The sequence below is a fragment of the Oncorhynchus kisutch genome, linkage group LG30 (assembly GCF_002021735.2).
Source record: "Oncorhynchus kisutch isolate 150728-3 linkage group LG30, Okis_V2, whole genome shotgun sequence".
NCBI lineage: Eukaryota > Metazoa > Chordata > Actinopteri > Salmoniformes > Salmonidae > Oncorhynchus > Oncorhynchus kisutch.
Window position 1 is genome coordinate 38,055,562 of NC_034203.2, and position 15,997 is coordinate 38,071,558.

Consider the following 15,997-nt stretch of genomic DNA (forward strand, 5'->3'; position numbering starts at 1 on the left):
TGCCCCCACTGCCCCCCCCCCCCCCTTCCCCTGCACCCCCTTCCCCCTCGCTGCCCCAAGGCTGAAGCACAGGAAGTGATGAGACGACTGACTGAAAGCTTCACCATGACGCTATACCCTCCCTGCTACCCGCCCCTTTCCCCAGCTCAGTTTCAGTTCTGCTCTCTACACTCTGCACTAGATATGGAGGGAGAGGAGGAGTGAGAGAGAGAGGAGAGAGAAGGGAGGATGGAAGGGAGGGAGAGAAGAGAGTGGAGAGTAGGAGAGATCGAGAGAGAGGAGAGGAGAGAGAGAGGGAGGAGATAGAGGAGTGGAGAGAGAGAAGGGGGAGGAGAGAGAGAGGGGAGGAGAGAGAGAGGGGAGGAGAGAGGGGAGAGAGAAGAGGAGAGAGAGGGGGAGGAGAGATAGGAGAGGAGAGAGAGAGGGGAGGAGAGAGGGGGGGAGGAGAGAGATGAGTGGAGAGAGAGAAGGGGGAAGAGAGAAGGGGGAGGAGAGAAAAGACCGTCCCCAACCAAGGAGGGCGTACAGCAGCACCTAGATCTTCTGCACAGATTCTGTCAGACCTGGGCCCTGACAGTAAATCTCAGTAAGACCAAAATAATGGTGTTCCAAAAAAGGTCCAGTCGCCAAGGACCACAAATACAAATTCCATCAAGACACCTTTGCCCTAGAGCACACAAAAAACAATACATACCTCGGATTAAACATCAGTGCCACAGGTAACTTCAACAAAGCTGTGAACAATCTGAGAGACAAGGCAACATTCGACATACCAATTGGGATCTGGCTAAAAATACTTAAATCAGTAATAGAACCCATTGCCCTTTATGGTTGTGATGTCTGGGGTCCGCTCACCAACCAAGAATTCACAAAATGGGACAAACAGCAAATTGAGACTGCACGCAGAATTCTGCAAAAAAATCCTATGTGTACAACGTAAAACACCAAATAATGCATGCAGAGCAGAATTAGGCCGATACCCTCTAATGATCAAAATCCAGAAAAGAGCCGTTAAATTCTACAACCACCTAAAAGGAAGCGATTCACAAACAAAGCCATCGCCTCCAGAGAGATGAACCTGGAGAAGAGTCCCCTAAAGCAAGCTGTTCCTGGGGCTCTGTTCACAAACACAAACAGACCCCCGAGAGCCCCAGGACAGCAACACAATTAGACCCAACCAAATCATGAGAAAACAAAAATATAATTAATTGACTGATTAGAAAGAATCAACAAAAAAAACAGAGCATACTAGAATGCTATTTGGCCCTAAACAGAGAGTATACATTGGCAGAATACCTGACCACTGTGACTGACCCAAACTTAAGGAAAGCTTTGACTATGTACAGACTCTGTGAGCATAGCCTTGCTATTGAGAAAGGCCGCCGAAGGCAGACCTGGCTCTCAAGCGAAGACAGGCTATGTGCACAATGCCCACCAAATGAGGTGGAAACTGAGATGCACTTCCTGACCGCCTGCCAAATGTAAGACCATATTAGAGACACATACTTTCCTCAGATTACACAGATCCACAAAGAATTTGAAAACAAATCCAATTTTGAAACACTCCCATATCTACTGGGTGAAATTCCACAGTGTGCCATCACAGCAGCAAGATGTGTGACCTGTTGCCACGAGAAAAGGGCAACCAGTGAAGAACAAACACCATTGAAAATACAACCCATATTTATGTTTATTTTTTCCCCCTTTTGTACTTTAACTATTTGCACATCGTTACAACACTGTATATATACAGTGCCTTGCGAAAGTATTCGGCCCCCTTGAACTTTGCGACCTTTTGCCACATTTCAGGCTTCAAACATAAAGATATAAAACTGTATTTTTTTGTGAAGAATCAACAACAAGTGGGACACAATCATGAAGTGGAACGACATTTATTGGATATTTCAAACTTTTTTAACATTTTCAAAAACTGAAAAATTGGGCGTGCAAAATTATTCAGCCCCTTTACTTTCAGTGCAGCAAACTCTCTCCAGAAGTTCAGTGAGGATCTCTGAATGATCCAATGTTGACCTAAATGACTAATGATGATGAATACAATCCACCTGTGTGTAATCAAGTCTCCGTATAAATGAACCTGCACTGTGATAGTCTCAGAGGTCCGTTAAAAGCGCAGAGAGCATCATGAAGAACAAGGAACACACCAGGCAGGTCCGAGATACTGTTCTGAAGAAGTTTAAAGCCGGATTTGGATACAAAAAGATTTCCCAAGCTTTAAACATCCCAAGGAGCACTGTGCAAGCGATAATATTGAAATGGAAGGAGTATCAGACCACTACAAATCTACCAAGACCTGGCCGTCCCTCTAAACTTTCAGCTCATACAAGGAGAAGACTGATCAGAGATGCAGCCAAGAGGCCCATGATCACTCTGGATGAACTGCAGAGATCTACAGCTGAGGTGGGAGACTCTGTCCATAGGACAACAATCAGTCGTATATTGCACAAATCTGGCCTTTATGGAAGAGTGGCAAGAAGAAAGCCATTTCTTAAAGATATCCATAAAAAGTGTCGTTTAAAGTTTGCCACAAGCCACCTGGGAGACACACCAAACATGTGGAAGAAGGTGCTCTGGTCAGATGAAACCAAAATTGAACTTTTTTGGCAACAATGCAAAACGTTATGTTTGGCGAAAAAGCAACACAGCTCATCACCTAGAACACACCATCCCCACTGTCAAACATGGTGGTGGCAGCATCATGGTTTGGGCCTGCTTTTCTTCAGCAGGGACAGGGAAGATGGTTAAAATGGATGGGAAGATGGATGGAGCCAAATACAGGACCATTCTGGAAGAAAACCTGATGGAGTCTGCAAAAGACTGGGACGGAGATTTGTCTTCCAACAAGACAATGATCCAAAACATAAAGCAAAATCTACAATGGAATGGTTCAAAAATAAACATATCCAGGTGTTAGAATGGCCAAGTCAAATTCCAGACCTGAATCCAATCGAGAATCTGTGGAAAGAACTGAAAACTGCTGTTCACAAATGCTCTCCATCCAACCTCACTGAGCTCGAGCTGTTTTGCAAGGAGGAATGGGAAAACATTTCAGTCTCTCGATGTGCAAAACTGATAGAGACATACCCCAAGCGACTTACAGTGGCGCTACAAAGTATTAACTTAAGGGGGCTGAATAATTTTTTGATTTGTTAAAAAAGTTTGAAATATCCAATAAATGTCGTTCCACTTCATGATTGTGTCCCACTTGTTGTTGATTCTTCACAAAAAAATACAGTTTTATATCTTTATGTTTGAAGCCTGAAATGTGGCAAAAGGTCGCAACGTTCGAGGGGGCCGAATACTTTCGCAAGGCACTGTATATATACAGTGGGGAGAACAAGTATTTGATACATTGCCGATGTTGCAGGTTTTCCTACTTACAAAGCATGTAGAGGTCTGTAATTTTAATCATAGGTACACTTCAACTGTGAGAGACGGAATCTAAAACAAAATTCCAGAAAATCACATTGTATGATTTTTAAGTATTACTCAGAGGAGATCCCCCCCCCCTCAGAATCTCCATATTACTCAGAGGAGATCTCCCCCCCTCAGAATCTCCATATTACTCAGAGGAGATCCCCCCCCCCTCAGAATCTCCATATTACTCAGAGGAGATCTCCCCCCCCTCAGAATCTCCATATTACTCAGAGGAGATCCCCCCTCAGAATCTCCATATTACTCAGAGGAGATCCCCCCCCCCCTCAGAATCTCCATATTACTCAGAGGAGATCCTCCCCCCCTCAGAATCACCATATTACTCAGAGGAGATCCCCCCCCCCCCTCAGAATCTCCATATTACTCAGAGGAGACCCCCCCCCCCCCCCCAGAATCTCCATATTACTCAGAGGAGATCTCCTCCCCCACCCCAGAATCTCCATAATACTCAGAGGAGATCTCCCCCCCCCCCTCAGAATCTCCATAATACTCAGAGGAGATCTTCCCCCCCTCAGAATCTTCATATTACTCAGAGGAGATCCCCCCCCCCCCCCCTCAGAATCTCCATATTACTCAGAGGAGATCCCCCCCCCCCCTCAGAATCTCCATATTACTCAGAGGAGATCTTCCCCCCCTCAGAATCTCCATATTACTCAGAGGAGATCTTCCCCCCCTCAGAATCTCCTTATTACTCAGAGGAGATCTCCCCCCCCCCCCTCAGAATCTCCATAATACTCAGAGGAGATCTCCCCCCCCCTCAGAATCTCTATATTACTCAGAGGAGATCTCCCCCCCCCCTTCAGAATCTCCATATTACTCAGAGGAGATCCCCCCCCCCCCTCAGAATCTCCATATTACTCAGAGGAGATCCCCCCCCCCCTCAGAATCTCCATATTACTCAGAGGAGATCTCCCCCCCCCCTCAGAATCTCCATATTACTCAGAGGAGATCTTCCCCCCCTCAGAATCTCCATATTACTCAGAGGAGATCTTCCCCCCCTCAGAATCTCCTTATTACTCAGAGGAGATCCCCCCCCCCCCCCTCAGAATCTCCATAATACTCAGAGGAGATCCCCCCCCCCCCAGAATCTCCATATTACTCAGAGGAGATCTCCTCCCCCACCCCAGAATCTCCATAATACTCAGAGGAGATCCCCCCCCCCTCAGAATCTCCATATTACTCAGAGGAGATCTCCCCCCCCCCCCTCAGAATCTCCATATTACTCAGAGGAGATCTTCCCCCCCTCAGAATCTCCATATTACTCAGAGGAGATCTTCCCCCCCTCAGAATCTCCTTATTACTCAGAGGAGATCTCCCCCCCCTCAGAATCTCCATAATACTCAGAGGAGATCTCCCCCCCTCAGAATCTCTATATTACTCAGAGGAGATCTTCCCCCCCCCCCCCCCTCAGAATCTCCATATTACTCAGAGGAGATCTTCTCCACCCTTGAGGAAGAGGCGTGCCATTTCCAGGCCCAGGGAAATGTGCTCATGTGTGGGGACACAAATGCGCGCACAGGAACACTACCTGATCTAACGACCACACGAGGGGACAGCTTTATTACAGGCCGTAGTGTCTCTGTCTTCATCTCCCCCATAGAAACAACAGTGACAGATCTATTACAGGCCATAGTGTCTCTGTCTTCGTCGTCCCCATAGAAACAACAGTGACAGCACCGTCAACAACAACGGAAGGGATCTGTTGCAGCTCTGTAGAAGCCTGGGTCTGTACTTTGTCAATGGTAGGTTACGAGGGGGACTCTTTGGGGAGATTCACCTACTGCTCACCTCTTGGCCACAGTACAGTAGACTATAGGATTACAGACATTGACCCTTTCTCTCCCAGCTCATTCACTGTCAAGCCACTAACACCTCTGTATGATCACAGCCAAATTACCTTGTTCCTCAAAAGAACAGACATGGAAACAACCACACATTCACAGCCCAGTAAGCTGTACAATATCAGAAATTCATACAGATGGGCCCAAAATAGCACAGAAAGCAACAATGAACCCCAAAATCCAAACCCTCTTAGATAACTTTCTGGACACCACATCCACTCACAGTAAAGAAGCACAACTAAAATGGATTAAAACCATTTATTTTGAAGACCACACCAAAGCAGTCTAAGGCACTGCGTCTCAGTGCAAAAGTGTTTGCGTCACTGCAGTCCCTGGTTTGAATCCAGTCTGCATCACATCCGGACATGATTGGGAATCCATAGGGCGGCGCACAATTGGCCCAGTGTTGTCAAGGTTTGGCCGAGGTAGGCAGTCATTGTAAATAATATTTTTTTCTTAACTCACTTGCCTAGTTAAATAAAGGTTCAATAAAAATAAAATAAACATGAACTGGTTTGATACAGATTTAAAAAGCATAAGAAATAAACAAAGTTACTAAAAGTGGTGTAGGGTATAAAATCTAAGATAATAAAAAGCATGAGCTGGTGCCCAGAGAAATGAATTTAGTGTAGAGGTGCTGACTAATGGCGAAGAAACTGTAAACTATAAAAATAAATAAAGAGAGTCGTAAACTATATATAAACTACCAAGTAATTTATTGGGTAAAACACCAACGTTTCGGCATCACCCTGAAGAAGGCACCCCGAAGAAGGCACCCCGAAGCCGAAATGTTGGTGTTTTACCCAATAATTTACTGGGAGTTCATATATAGAGTTTGCGAATCTCTTTATTTATTTTTATAGCTTAGGGGGTAAAACATATTACATAATTAAATCAATGTATACCGGCAATATGGGCAGCATCAAAATTGGCAAGAAAATACCAGTATTCTTTAACCAGGGGCGGGGCCTTCGCCAGGGTTGCAATCTGAGCCCTGCACTCTTCAATATTTACATAAATTAATTGGCCACTATTCTAGAAAAATCCTCAACCCCTGGTGTTAGTCTCCACAATTCAGAGTTTAAATGCCTGCTCTTCGCAGACGACCTGTGCCTGCGGTCACACACAGCACATAGCCTACAGCAGAGCGTGGACCTGCTAGAGCAGTACTGCCAGACCTGAGCCCTGGAAGTAAACCCCAGAAAGACAAAATTTATGATTTTCCAGAGAACATCCAGACCTCAGGAAAATAGACCAAAGTTCTCAAGTCGTACCAAATATATAGAGTATTGCACACACTACAATTACTTAGGTTTCAAATAAGCTCAAATGAACACCTAAATGAGGCAATGAATGAACTGATCGAGAAAGAACACAGGGCATTCTACGCCATTAAAAAACAAATTCAAATTGAAATACCTATTCAAATTTGGCTAAAACGAATTGAATTTCTCATTGAACCAATTGCACTTTATGGCAGCGAGGTGTGGGGTCCACTTGCAAACAAGATTTCACCCAATGGGACAAACACCCCATTGAAACCCTGCATGCTGAGTTCTGTAAGATTCTACTACAAGTCCAGAGGAAAACTACAAACAATGCATGCAGGGCAGAATTAGGCCAATATCCACTAATAATAAAAATAAAATAAAAATAGCAATTCAGTTTTGGAAACATCTCAAATACAGAGACCCCCTCTGATATCATTACCAAGCCCTGCAATGCCAAGAGCTGAGCAAAGAAAAGAGTCCCTTCATCCAGCTGGTCCTGGGGCTCACAAACCTGTTCTACTAACATACTGAAGCCTCAGGACCAGAACATCCAATCAATCAGAATTAACCAAATTACAACACAGTCAAAAAAAAAACTACATTACCTACTGGGAATCACAAAGCAAAGTGCAGCACTATCTGGCCCTAAATCGACAGTTCACCATTGCAAACTTTAGGAAAACCTTGACAAAATCCAGGCTTAGTGGGCACAGCCTTGCCATTGAGAAGAGTAGAGACAGGAAAACCTAGCTCCCAGTAGATGAAAGGCTGTGCAACCACTGCATCACATCAGAACCCAAGACAGAGCTGCATTTCCTGACAAAATGTGAGAAGGGAGAGACAGGTAGATGTTTTAATACTGTCACGTCTACTCCCACTCCTCACCCCCGGCGTCCGACTTACTAACCACCGGTCCTGGCATTCATCATTACGCACACCTGGTCTCCATCATTACGTGCACCCGCGCTTCATCAACAGACACACCTCTGACTCCATTACTGCACTCATTACCTCCCCTTTATCTGGTATCCCTTAGGTTCCTTCCCCAGGCAGTATTGACTATGTCTTTCATGTCTGTATTCTACTCGTGTTTCTTGTATTGTGCCGATTATTATTAAACTCACCACCTACACTTGCTTCCCAAATCCCAGCGTCCACGTTACAAATATGGAGGTGGTTGTTGTTTTATTATGGAGGTGGTTGTTGTTTTAATATGGAGGTGGATGTTGTTTTAATATGGAGGTGGATGTTGTTTTAATATGGAGGTAGTTGTTGTTTTATTATGGAGGTGGTTGTTGTTTTATTATGGAGGTGGATGTTGTTTTAATATGGAGGTGGATGTTGTTTTAATATGGAGGTGGTTGTTGTTTATTATGGAGGTGGATGTTGTTTTAATATGGAGGTGGATGTTGTTTTAATATGGAGGTGGATGTTGTTTTAATATGGAGGTGGATGTTGTTTTAATATGGAGGTGGTTGTTGTTTTATTATGGAGGTGGATGTTGTTTTAATATGGAGGTGGTTGTTGTTTTATTATGGAGGTGGATGTTGTTTTAATATGGAGGTGGTTGTTGTTTTATTATGGAGGTGGTTGTTGTTTTAATATGGAGGTGGTTGTTGTTTTATTATGGAGGTGGATGTTGTTTTATTATGGAGGTGGATGTTGTTTTAATATGGAGGTGGTTGTTGTTTTAATATGGAGGTGGTTGTTGTTTTATTATGGAGGTGGATGTTGTTTTAATATGGAGGTGGTTGTTGTTTTATTATGGAGGTGGATGTTGTTTTATTATGGAGGTGGATGTTGTTTTAATATGGAGGTGGATGTTGTTTTATTATGGAGGTGGATGTTGTTTTAATATGGAGGTGGTTGTTGTTTTATTATGGAGGTGGATGTTGTTTTAATATGGAGGTGGTTGTTGTTTTATTATGGAGGTGGATGTTGTTTTAATATGGAGGTGGATGTTGTTTTATTATGGAGGTGGATGTTGTTTTATTATGGAGGTGGTTGTTGTTTTAATATGGAGGTGGTTGTTGTTTTATTATGGAGGTGGATGTTGTTTTATTATGGAGGTGGATGTTGTTTTAATATGGAGGTGGATGTTGTTTTATTATGGAGGTGGTTGTTGTTTTATTATGGAGGTGGTTGTTGTTTTAATATGGAGGTGGATGTTGTTTTAATATGGAGGTGGTTGTTGTTTTAATATGGAGGTGGTTGTTGTTTTATTATGGAGGTGGTTGTTGTTTTATTATGGAGGTGGATGTTGTTTTAATATGGAGGTGGATGTTGTTTTAATATGGAGGTGGTTGTTGTTTTATTATGGAGGTGGATGTTGTTTTAACATGGAGCTAAATGTCATTTGAGCTTCAGAGTGTGTTGATGTTAAGAAGTGTTTATTTATAGCTGATATCAACACTTTCTTACTGCACACTTAAACCTTTTTTGTGAGATGGATACATTTTCAAATAGGCAATTAACACAAAGTAGCTCAACCAAGCTACTTTGTGTTCCACAGTCACTGGCACACAAACCTGAACAAAAAAAATATATCCTAAATCCCTTACCTTACACATGCTATTTGCAATTGAACACTTTTCAATTTGATTACTAATCCAAGTCAATAAAGTGTGTTTCAGATTCTCTGGTGGTTGCCATGATTTCCGTGAGCTGAGGTAGTCAGCCTGTTCCCATATAGAACGTTAGTGAGAGCCAATGAGATATTAACCCTTATTAAGACACTATCATGCCTAGACACAGATCTCCTTCAGAGCTATTGATTTCTTCATCTCAAAGACCACTCGTATCACGAGTTCGCCACTCCCTGCATTTCATTCTATTACTGTATATTTCATTTGACAGTATCCCTTCAACACATACATAGACAGGACGACACACACAGCACATACGTTGCCTGTTTGCGCCTCCCTTCTTTCTCCAGTCTTCCCCCAAACCTCTATCTCTCCATCTCTGTGCCCTCAATATGACTGTCTGGTTTGCTATGTCCCAGAATGCTTAACGGTACTACAGTCGCTCGCTCTCCAAGGTCACAGAGACTGGTGCAAGGTCACACAGACTGGGGGGAGGATGGAGATGGGGGGGGGGGGAGTGAGCAAAAGACATGCCCTGTTTTTCTTTCTTTCACCACTTTGCAGGAACAGGAAGAGGACCTCGCTGACAGCAGGATGAGGACCTCACTGACAGCAGGAAGAGGACCTCACTGACAGCAGGAAGAGGACCTCGCTGACAGCAGGAAGAGGACCTCGCTGACAGCAGGAAGTGGACCTCGCTGACAGCAGGAAGTGGACCTCGCTGACAGCAGGATGAGGACCTCACTGACAGCAGGAAGAGGACCTCACTGACAGCAGGAAGAGGACCTCGCTGACAGCAGGAAGAGGACCTCGCTGACAGCAGGAAGTGGACCTCGCTGACAGAAGGAAGAGGACCTCACTGACACCAGGAAGAGGAACTTGCTGACAGCCGGAAGAGGACCTCACTGACAGCAGGAAGAGGACCTCGCTGACAGCAGGAAGTGGACCTCGCTGACAGCAGGAAGTGGACCTCACTGACACCAGGAAGAGGACCTCGCTGACAGCAGGAACAGGACCTTGCTGACAGCAGGAAGAGGACCTCGCTGACAGCAGGAAGAGGACCTCGCTGACAGCAGGAAGTGGATCTCGCTGACAGAAGGAAGAGGACCTCGCTGACAGCAGGAAGTGGACCTCGCTGACAGAAGGAAGAGGACCTCGCTGACAGAAGGAAGTGGAGCTCGTTGACAGCAGGAAGTGGACCTCACTGACAGCATGAACAGGACCTTGCTGACAGAAGGAAGAGGACCTCGCTGACAGAAGGAAGTGGAGCTCGCTGACAGCAGGAAGTGGACCTCACTGACAGCATGAACAGGAACTTGCTGACAGCAGGAAGAGGAACTTGCCGACAGCAGGAAGAGGACCTCACTGACATCAGGAAGAGGACCTCGCTGACAACAGGAAGAGGACCTTGCTGAGCAGGAAGAGGACCTTGCTGAGCAGGAAGAGGACCTCGCTGACAGCAGGAAGAGGACCTTGCTGAGCAGGAAGAGGACCTCACTGACAACAGGAAGAGGACCTTGCTGAGCAGGAAGAGGACCTTGCTGAGCAGGAAGAGGACCTTGCTGAGCAGGAAGAGGACCTCGCTGACAGCAGGAAGAGGACCTCGCTGACAACAGGAACAGGAATTGTCTACAGAGCATCACCTCATGGTCACCGGACACCCCACGCCACTTTGTGCCCGATCATCAACTCAAATCATGAGCACATTAAACAGACACATGAATGAACCATGAGTTACACTTACAGACAGACTGCTGCCTGTGGTGGGAGTCAGAGTCACATTAAATGACATCATCATAATGACTCTGTTTTCTTCTCACATTGAGTTAAAAAAGCAGTGGAAAGAAGAGATGATTCATCTCAAAGGGTTTTATGTGTCCAACTAAACCACAAGGTTCAAAAACATCTACCTACATGGACATATTACCTCAATTACCTCAACTAACCTGCCCCCCCCCCCCCCCCCGCACATTGACTCTGTACTGGTACCCCCTGTATATAGCCTCCACATTAACTCTGTACCCCCTGTATATAGCCTCCACATTAACTCTGTACCCCCTGTATATAGCCTCCACATTAACTCTGTACCCCCTGTATATAGCCTCCACATTAACACTGTACCCCCTGTATATAGCCTCCACATTAACTCTGTACCCCCTGTATATAGCCTCCACATTAACTCTGTACCCCCTGTATATAGCCTCCACATTAACTCTGTACACCCTGTATATAGCCTCCACATTAACTCTGTACCCCCTGTATATAGCCTCCACATTAACTCTGTACCCCCTGTATATAGCCTCCACATTAACTCTGTACCCCCTGTATATAGCCTCCACATTAACTCTGTACCCCCTGTATATAGCCTCCACATTAACTCTGTACCCCCTGTATATAGCCTCCACATTAACTCTGTACCCCCTGTATATAGCCTCCACATTAACTCTGTACCCCCTGTATATAGCCTCCACATTAACTCTGTACCCCCTGTATATAGCCTCCACATTAACTCTGTACCCCCTGTATATAGCCTCCACATTAACTCTGTACCCCCTGTATATAGCCTCCACATTAACTCTGTACCCCCTGTATATAGCCTCGCTACTGTTACTTTACTGATGCACTTTAATTATTTGTTATTTAATATATTTTACTTATCTATTTTTTACTTAACACATGTTTTTCTTAAAACTGTATTGTTGGTTAAGGGCTTGTAAGTCACCCAGGTCTACCTACACCTGTTGTATTCAGCATTTCACTGTAAGGTCTACTACACCTGTTATATTCAGCATTTCACTGTAAGGTCTACCTACACCTGTTGTATTCAGCATTTCACTGTAAGGTCTACTACACCTGTTGTATTCAGCATTTCACTGTAAGGTCTACCTACACCTGTTGTATTCAGCATTTCACTGTAAGGTCTACTACACCTGTTGTATTCAGCATTTCACTGTAAGGTCTACCTACACCTGTTGTATTCAGCATTTCACTGTAAGGTCTACTACACCTGTTGTATTTAGCATTTCACTGTAAGGTCTACTACACCTGTTGTATTCAGCATTTCACTGTAAGGTCTACCTACACCTGTTGTATTCAGCATTTCACTGTAAGGTCTACTACACCTGTTGTATTTAGCATTTCACTGTAAGGTCTACTACACCTGTTGTATTCAGCATTTCACTGTAAGGTCTACCTACGCCTGTTGTATTTAGCATTTCACTGTAAGGTCTACTACACCTGTTGTATTTAGCATTTCACTGTAAGGTCTACCTACACCTGTTGTATTAAGCATTTCACTGTAAGGTCTACTACACCTGTTGTATTCATCATTTCACTGTAAGGTCTACTACACCTGTTGTATTCAGCATTTCACTGTAAGGTCTACTACACCGGTTGTATTCAACGCATGTGACAAATACATTTGATTTGATTTGATTTGATTTGTGGTGTGTACATGATGTTAGAGACAGGTTCACTCCTCTGTGTGTAGGACTATGGTGGGGAGGTGGCACCAGTTGTGTAGCCTAGCCTGCTATTTTGGACAGCCTGACAATATGGAGCACAGCCTGACAACATGGAAAGTTACAACAGTCGAGGCTATGTGTTAATTGTGCAGGCTGGCATAGGAGTTACCATTGTGACTAAACCGCTAGCAATGCCTCGCAGTCCACAAAAACGTAGGGTGTGGTTCACAGTTATGATACAGCTTCCTGAGGAATGACTGGGCGCTGGATAGATTATTACCCTAGAGCTGCTAAGGCTTCCTGAGGAATGACTGGGCCCTGGATAGATTATTAGCCTAGCGCTGCTAAGGCTTCCTGAGGAATGACTGGGCGCTGGATAGATTATTAGCCTAGCGCTGCTAAGGCTTCCTGAGGAATGACTGGGTGCTGGATATATTATTAGCCTAGCGCTGCTAAGGCTTCCTGAGGAATGACTGGGCGCTGGATAGATTATTAGCCTAGCGCTGCTAAGGCTTCCTGAGGAATGACTGGACAGTGGAAAGATTATTAGCCTAGCGCTGCTAAGGCTTCCTGAGGAATGACTGGACGCTGGATATATTATTAGCCTAGCGCTGCTAAGGCTTCCTGAGGAATGACTGGACACTGGATAGATTATTAGCCTAGCGCTGCTAAGGCTTCCTGAGGAATGACTGGGCGCTGGATATATTATTAGCCTAGCACTGCTAAGGCTTCCTGAGGAATGACTGGGCGCTGGATATATTATTAGCCTAGCGCTGCTAAGGCTTCCTGAGGAATGACTGGGCGCTGGATATATTATTAGCCTAGCGCTGCTAAGGCTTCCTGAGGAATGACTGGGCGCTGGATATATTATTAGCCTAGCGCTGCTAAGGCTTCCTGAGGAATGACTGGGCGCTGGATATATTATTAGCCTAGCGCTGCTAAGGCTTCCTGAGGAATGACTGGGCGCTGGATATATTATTAGCCTAGCGCTGCTAAGGCTTCCTGAGGAATGACTGGGCGCTGGATATATTATTAGCCTAGCGCTGCTAAGGCTTCCTGAGGAATGACTGGGCACTGGATATATTATTAGCTAGGTGCTGCTTGAGCTCGTGCTGCAGCTACAGTCACAGAGGCTACATTCAAAGTTTGTTGCAGCGGACAGCGTCTTCAGAAAGCACTCACACCCCTTGGATTTTTCAACATTTTGTTGTGTTACAGCCTGAATTTAAAATGGATTAAACTGAGATTTTGTGCCACTGTCCTACACACATTACCCCATAATGTCAAAGTGGAATTATGTTTTTAGAGTGCCAAATTTTAAACACAGATTCAACAACAAAGACAAGGGAGGTTTTCCAATGCCTGGCAAAAAGAAGAGCACCATTTGGTAGATGGGTAAAAAAATACATTTTAAAAAGCTGACATTTTGAATATTCCTTTGAGCCTGGTGAAGTTATTAATTACACTTTGTATGGTGTATCAATATACTCAGTCACTACAAATATACGGGTCTCCTAGGAAGGAGGCACGAGAGGAAGGACACTGCTCAGGGATTTCACCATGACACCAAAACAGTAACAGAGTTTTATGGCTGAGAGTTTAAAACTGAAGATGGATCAACAACATTGTAGTTACTTACCAAGACAACATTGAATGTTCCCAAGTGGCCTAGTTACAGTTTTGACTTAAATCGGTTTGAAAATCTATGGCAAGATTTGAAAATGGCTGTCTAGCAATGATCAACAAACAGCATGATAGAGCTTGAAGAATTAAAAAATATATATAATTTGCAAATATTGTACAATCCAGATGTGCAAAGCTCTTAGAGACGCTGAGGCAATCGCTGAGATTCTAACAGGCATTGACTCAGGGGTGTGAATACTTATGTAAATTATATATTTCTGTATTTCATTTTCAATAAATTAGCAAAAATGTTCTTCCCAAATCCCAGCGTCCACACAAATTTTCACTTTTTCATTTTGTGTGCAGATGGGTGAAAAAAAAACACTTGAATCCATTTTAAATTCAGGTTGTAACACAACAGTAAGAATTATTTCTGAAGGCAATGTACTTGCACTCTCCAAAGCACGTAAATGAAGCATACAAATGATGACTGTCTGAAGAATAGTGTGCATAATGGGAGCAAAGAACTGAAATATTCTGAGCTGTTAGCCAAACTATTTGCATGTGCGAACAAAACTAACCTAGCATGGAATGAGGACCCTAATTGAACTGTCCTGAGAGATGCCTGTATGTGCCACTCACAGAAAGAAAATGCCACAGCAGTTTATTTCCCTGTTCTTTAGTAAAGGAGAGGAGCATCCAGTTTCAGCATAATGAAAGAGTCAAAGTCAGGGCGATGGTGTGCCGAAATAGGCCTTCGAAGTGGAGGGTGCCGGAGGAAGCACAATACCACGGCCATGGCTGTTTGGTTTAAATATCAGAGGAAGAGGAACAGGTTATGTTTAGAAATACGCATTGCACAACAAACAACGGCTTTTCATTCCAATAAGAGCAAACAGAGCATCAGTACACAATGAGATCTGACACCCACACAGTCTCGAAACACACACACACGCTGACATGTACCCTGTTGTGTGGCCCACACACACAGTCTCTAAACACACACACACGCTGACATGTACCCTTTTATGTGGCCCACACACATACTGTCTCTAAACACACACACACACACGCTGACATGTACCCTGTTGTGTGGCCCACACACACACAGTCTCTAAACACACACACACACACACTGAAAGGTACCCTGTTGTGTGGCCCACACACACAGTCTCTAAACACACACACACACACACTGACATGTACCCTGTTGTGTGGCCCACACACACACAGTCTCTAAACACACACACACACGCTGACATGTACCCTGTTGAGTGTTTAAGCTGCCGTGAATGTCTGACTGTGTGGCCATGTGTGTAACCGTCGGAATGACGGTGTGTTTGTACACAGGGACGTGTTAAACTCATAACCAGACACATGGAGGATAACGGCTCCCCTCGTGGTCTAACGAGGAAGCCATCGGCTCACATCTACATGTGTGTCTCATTGACTGTCAACAGGTGAAACTGCACACAGTAGAACAGACCTCCTATTGCTCTGCTTGTGGCATTTTAATGATACCGTATGGTGCACATAAGAAGCTCTTTGATCAGTACTAGGACCAGGAGTTTTTCTGGCCTATGTCTCCTGATCAGGAAACTCTCCTGACCCTAGTTAGGTGACCTAGACCCAGGGGAGAATGGGCCCTCTCTCATTGAAGCCACAGAAGTTCAAGGCCGTTAGCAGAAAACAGGATCCCCTGTTATAGTGAATGGAAAAATGGTCATCTTCACGGTCAATCTTTGTGTAAATAAAATACA

At 44.5% G+C, this 15,997-nt stretch overlaps 1 long non-coding RNA gene across 1 annotated transcript; it reads right to left on the reverse strand.

Moving 5' to 3' along the window:
- Positions 1–7,729: 7,729 nt before the first annotated feature.
- Positions 7,730–11,079, reverse strand: LOC116358618 (uncharacterized). Its single transcript, XR_004206385.1, has 2 exons — positions 9,868–11,079; positions 7,730–9,729 (listed from the first exon to the last, which is right to left on the reverse strand). It is a non-coding gene; the product is annotated as an uncharacterized LOC116358618 (long non-coding RNA).
- Positions 11,080–15,997: the final 4,918 nt, after the last annotated feature.